The sequence below is a fragment of the Zeugodacus cucurbitae genome, chromosome 5 (genome assembly GCF_028554725.1).
Source record: "Zeugodacus cucurbitae isolate PBARC_wt_2022May chromosome 5, idZeuCucr1.2, whole genome shotgun sequence".
NCBI lineage: Eukaryota > Metazoa > Arthropoda > Insecta > Diptera > Tephritidae > Zeugodacus > Zeugodacus cucurbitae.
In genome coordinates this window covers 58,093,492-58,099,491 of record NC_071670.1, presented here as the reverse complement: position 1 = coordinate 58,099,491, position 6,000 = coordinate 58,093,492, and the positions used below count along the sequence as shown (strand labels likewise).

The window sequence follows — 6,000 nt, the reverse complement described above, 5'->3', positions numbered from 1 at the left end:
CAGGGCATAATACAAAATTTAAAATTTTACTATCGAGGTACAAGTTTAAAAGAGTGACCGTGAAATTAAAAAATGTAAATATGGTTGCCAAGTATTTTAATATTCTAAAAATATTTAGATCCAAGTAGAGTTGTTCAATAGCCTTTTGGGGACAGCTTGTGCATGAACTGAAACCACTTGACCTGCCCAAACGACATCGCTTGGCTCTATCTGCTCTTAAAAAGTTCCAAGAAGATTCGACGTATTCGAGCCAAATTCTGTTCAGCGAAGCCCAATAGCTCAATGAGTATGTAAACAAGCGAAATTGCCGCATTTAGGACGAATAGCAACTTGAAGAGATTCAAGAGCTGCCATTTCATTCAGAAAAAAACAACGGTTTTATGCGGTGTGTGGGCCGGTGGAATCATCGACTCATATTTCTTAAAAAACAAAATGCCGATGAGAAAGTAACCGTAAATGGCGATCGTTATCGCGTCATGATAACCGTCTAATTGATGCCAGAAATTGAAGTTCGTGATTTCAGGGAGGTTTTCTTATTTCAACAAGACGCTTGCACTTCTCACACATCGCTTCGATCAATGGATTTATTGAGAGAACATTGCGGCAAGCAGATAATTTCACGTTTTGGGCCGGTCGATTGGCCATTAAGATCGTATGATATCAGACCTTTAGACATTGCGCGTGTTATTCGCCAATCGATCATTCCCCTTGCTCGAACATTCCCCTTGACTTCCTTATAATACAATTTGAAAGTGGTATAAATTGGATCACCACTTTTAGCCCCACATATCGAATATGAGTCCGTGACCATGACTGACTTTATGCCTATACTGTTATTGTTTAATCTCTGAGATATCTTAATTAAATTCATATGATATATTTTATGCTGTCATAAATGTTATATCGGATCAACATACCCGTTATTAAGATTTTCCAACTTCCGGATGGCTTAATACCATATATATCGGTAAATTTGTAAGATCTAGGAAACTTTTTTCGAAATTACATTAACAATTTCGTTTTTGGCTAAAAATAGTATATATGGACTTTGACCCTTCTCTAACCCCTTATAAAAATAAACTAATAAAAAGATCAATATTTAAAAGAAACATTTCAAAATGTTTCATTCCCATATTAAACTGAAAGATAAACCAGTTAACACAAAAAGCAAATGAGAAAGCTTTTACATTCAGTGAAAAAGCTTTCAAAGCATATTTGAGTGCTCTCTTCTTTCAAGCAACAATTCAGCTCAACGGCAACTAAACCATCACCGAATTCGCCGCAAACTGGCACAACAATTTCGGGATAGACTTGCATATGCACAGTGCTGGAGTGAAAGCGCTTTTTCCCGGAGCGAACTGAAATCTAACGGGCAATGCGCTGTGGCTACAACCAATGCGTATGTGGGAGAGTGCGTGCTGATAAACTGTAGTATATAACGGTGTGTATGTGTGTGTGTGGCGCGCGTACTCAAGTCACACACTTTCGAGGCATCGCATGCATCAAGTGAAAAACAGTTTTCCCGGGAACGCGTAGCGTGTTGAACGTACAAGTTCGAAAGCAGCAGCGACCAAGCGGAAATCATAAGAGAAAAAATAAAATAAATAAATAAAAGAAATAAAAACAAACGAGTAAAAGGCAAACAGTGAAAGTGTGTCTGGCTTAAGAATTTAACGGAAATTGTGTTCGCGAAATTCGAAAATAAAAATTTACCGTTAACTTGTGTTTAGAGAATTTCAATTCAAGTTCGGCGGAGATCAACGCCAATAATTGAGTGGAAATCTAAAAACAACAACAAATATTAATTGAAAAAAACGGTTGTTTACAAATATAACGGTAAACAGTGCAAATGTATGTGTGCGTTAGATAAAAATTTGAATTAACGGTGTTTTTTTGTTTCAAAAATTAATTTCGAAAATCCTCGAAATTTCGTTGTGCTTAAGCGAATTGCGAATCTTCAATGACAACAACGGTGTTTGTTGTTTACAACAACGACAACAACCAAGGTTTCGCATATCAGCCAAACAGGTAACAACAACAACACATTTGAACGCATATATTTTTGAAAAAAAGAAAGACAATACAATAAAAAGCTGATAACTGTTTTTTTGTTTTTTTTTTTTGCATTTCGATAACGGTTTAGCATGCGTCCAATTGGGAATTGTATTGTGCTCGCATTGCTCGGGCATTGAAATGAAGGTGGCAGTTAAATGAAAACGAATTCGATTTAACTGTAATTCCATGCCGTTGTGTTGGTGTGGTTTATCTTATGTGCATGCACACACACACGCATTTATACACGAATTTGAATTTGTGTTATAATGCAAGCGCTGTTGCTTGCTGGCTTTCCAATCTGCTCATGAATGAATTTTTCACGCACTCATTGTTGTTACCTCGCATGTGGGTTTTAATGAAATTAAAGCGTGACTAATTACGGCAATAAAATAAGCGCGTTTTTCATTACCCAGAAGAGAGGTTAATTTTGTGAATTCGAATTGAACGGAAAATTAAATGTCGGGTGATGAGGTTTTAACTTTGTTAATGCTTGAATTACAAATTAAATTATTTAGATATAAATAACTTAAATTTAATACTAGTATTATTTTTTTTTTTTTTTTTTTTAAATTGTTGCTCAAAAAGTTCATATTTTTTTTGTTTCAAAAGCATTTTTAATATAATAATATAATATCTAAAAATGTTTTTTCTAATTTTTTCTCAATAAAAATAATAAATATACATATATACATTCCGTCAAATAAGTAACCGGAAATTTTCAAATTAGTTAGTAATTAACAAATTAGAATTAGTTTGTTTGAAATTTTGTGTTTCAAACGAAATTTCTTGTGCCAAAACGTGGGAAATTTTGAAAAAAAAAAAACATTTGGTGATTCAACCATGTCAAAAACTCAAGTTTACGATTGGTAGAAATTGTTCAAAGAGGGGCATATACAATTCGCAACGCACGCAAAAGGTTGACTTGTTCCTAATGACGCCGTAAACAAACTAAATGACACATAGCAATAAAACACCACTATTAGTGGTTGACAGTTGTGCAAACCTGAAAAAAAAAATTTTGAAATATTCTCAGCGGGAAAATTTAAAATGAGAATTTCCGGTAACTTATTTTTGCGGAATTTAATATACATATTTAGCCAAGAAAAGATTTAGAAGAATTCTTAAAATTATTTTTGGGGTTTTTCTAATCTTTTTCTTCAACATAAATATTCGAGTTCGAATATAATTCTTAAAATTTATTATTTTATTTGTGATTCTTTGTTTCATAGACAACATAAATTATAATAATTTTTACTTAATAAAAAATCCAATTTATTTATTTTATATTTACATATGTATAAGTTTAATGTCTAGGAAGAAATTTAGAAAATTTTTAATAAGATTTATTTTTGGTATTTTTTCTATAGTTTATACATTCAAAAATATCCTGTGAAAGCGGAAAATCGTATCTTGAGTAGTTTTTGAATGGTAGCCTTCTAAAGAGCGACCGCCCGTAGGTATAAACTGCTATATTCAAAACTTTAAACGTGTTTTTCTCGAAACAACCTTTCTCAAATTTGCTGACATCATAACTCAATGAAAAATTGACCGATTCGAATTTAAACTGTTTATTGTTGAACATATGACCTATGATCTTTTTGATTGTCAATTTGGCATTTAAAAAAAGTTGTTTACCTAAAAAACGATTTTTTTCTGAACTACGCCATTTTGTCAATTTTTGATATTTTTCAAAAATCGTAGGCCATTGTATAGGAAATATATTTAACTGTAATATATTTATATTTATTACCCTTTTTGATTTTTTTTTTGTTTCAGCTACTCATTCGGCCGGAATCATGTCAGTAGTTAGGGAACTTTTTTTTTTGTTGGCACCTCCGAAGATAGCGTATAACTTTGTTATTTTTCAATATTTAGAAAAAAATGTGAAATGTAACTGAAAATATACCTTATTATTATGTGCAACATACCTCGAAACAATCGATCGAGTACTTTCTTTTAAAATAATTCACAAAAATCGCTGGTAAGGGGCTACTTAAACAGCAAAAATATTTTGTTTTCAAATTAAAAAAAATGCTAAAATATTTATTTTTTATTTTATTCTTTCAATAAATACCTCTGATGATACTAACAAGCAAGGACGGGCTAAGTTCGAGTGTAACCGAATATTTTATACACTCGCAATTTATTGAAGTAATTTTATTAAGATAACACACAATTCGATCCATATATTCGGTATAAAGTCCACTTGAATAACGAAAATCAGTATTTATAATATATGAGGGTTGGGGTCATTTCTGAATCGATTTCAACTATTTATGTCACTAAGCTACATTATATCCAAGATCATACATTCACTTCATTTTGCTAAGATATATCACATAATAAATGATATATACGGTATAAAACCCACCGGGTGTTGGAAACCCTTACTTTTGTTCGGGCTAGAAGATGTTATGACCCGATTTCAGCAATTTTTAGTACAAGGATGCAGTATTAGAAGGAAAAGTTTCCCTCTGTACATATATAAAAATATCGAAATTTTCTGTCTTTTTGTTAGATATATGGGACCTGAAAAAGTTATGGATAATTTTTCAATAAACAATGCCACACCAAGGGCATCAAGGTCCAATATCTTTCGATGTATTATTTTTTCCCCCCGAAGATCCTTACATAGCGTCTGTTATATAAGACTGATAAATTTTACACCATTGCGTTAAGTGAATAAGGTAGAATATATCCATACTTTGGAGCTTTTAGTAGCTATATCCCATAATTAATAATAACAAGAGTGGAACTTCCATAACTCGAAGATCTCCAAAAGCATTGGATACGGACGTGAAGAGCCAAACAAAAGCAAATTTCAATAAATAAAATTACAAAACACAGGTTTTAACGAAATCTATTAAAATGTTTCAGTGTAAAAGTATAACAATTATTTTTATAGCCTTCACTGCCATTAATTACTTTCAGATTACAAATATTCAAGTTCAGATAATTGAATTTCGCTAGACATTAGAACACATTAAATTACAAAGGGATTAGTGTCGTTTTAAGCTACTTAAATTTACAACTATAAAGCGGATTGTGTGTACATTTACATTTACACACTATATATACAGGCCACCCAAAGTTACCAAAAGCGCATTTCACACCAACGCATTTGCATCGACTGTGGTTATGTATGTACATATGCGTGTATATGCTAAATATACTCTGCATCACAATTGTTTATTAATGAATTAAGCTTATTGGTTTTATAATTGGGATTTTGTGTCATAACGCAATTCACTATCAGCTGAAGGACTGTTGTGAATTCCGTTACTCATACGCCATGGCAGCGTCAATAGCGGAAAATGGAAATCAAATTTTTTCTTTTCTTTTTTCAGTGTAATTTATTTCTGTTGAACTCATGAATATTCTGCATAAATTTACATTATGTACTGCCATTGCGGTCAGGCTTTGTCGAAGTTTACTCCAATTTTATAGGCAATTTGCGGTGGACTTGTTGTTTTTTTGGCAGTGCTGTGACACAAATTGAATGTTGATTGCATGAAAATTGCGGAAATTGTTTAATATTGGAAATTTTCAATGAATTTTGTGAAGATTAATCATAGTTTCATTTGCATCTGTTGCGGTTTGCTTAGACTACACGGCGTATGAGTAACTTTTAATTGGTTATTTTTCGATTCTAACTGAATTAAATTGAATTTAAATTGGAATTAAAATTATTTACATTAAAATTCATATATTTATGGAAAACAGTTGTTGGCAATGACAATAAATTTAAAAATGGACTATCCACCAGAAAAAAGTTTAACAAAACTTTAATTTAATTTAATATATTTTTTTTCAATAATTGTTTTTTTTATAAAAAAGTTAAAAATATTTTTTTTTTTAATAAATTAACACTATTTTTTTCAAGAAGTAGCTAACAATATTTTTTCAAGAAAAAATGTTACAATAATTTTGGACCTTAGTATTTAA

The 6,000-nt window shown here is 31.4% G+C and overlaps 1 protein-coding gene across 1 annotated transcript in view; it reads left to right on the top strand.

The window, feature by feature from the left end:
* The first annotated feature begins 1,534 nt into the window (after positions 1 to 1,534).
* Positions 1,535 to 6,000, top strand: part of LOC105210016 (ras-related protein Rap-2a) — a 61,557-nt gene continuing 57,091 nt past the window's right edge. Inside the window, exon 1 of the mRNA XM_054231504.1 lies at positions 1,535 to 2,028. The gene's annotated coding sequence lies outside the window, so the exon portion shown is untranslated. The remainder of the gene's footprint in view (positions 2,029 to 6,000) is intronic.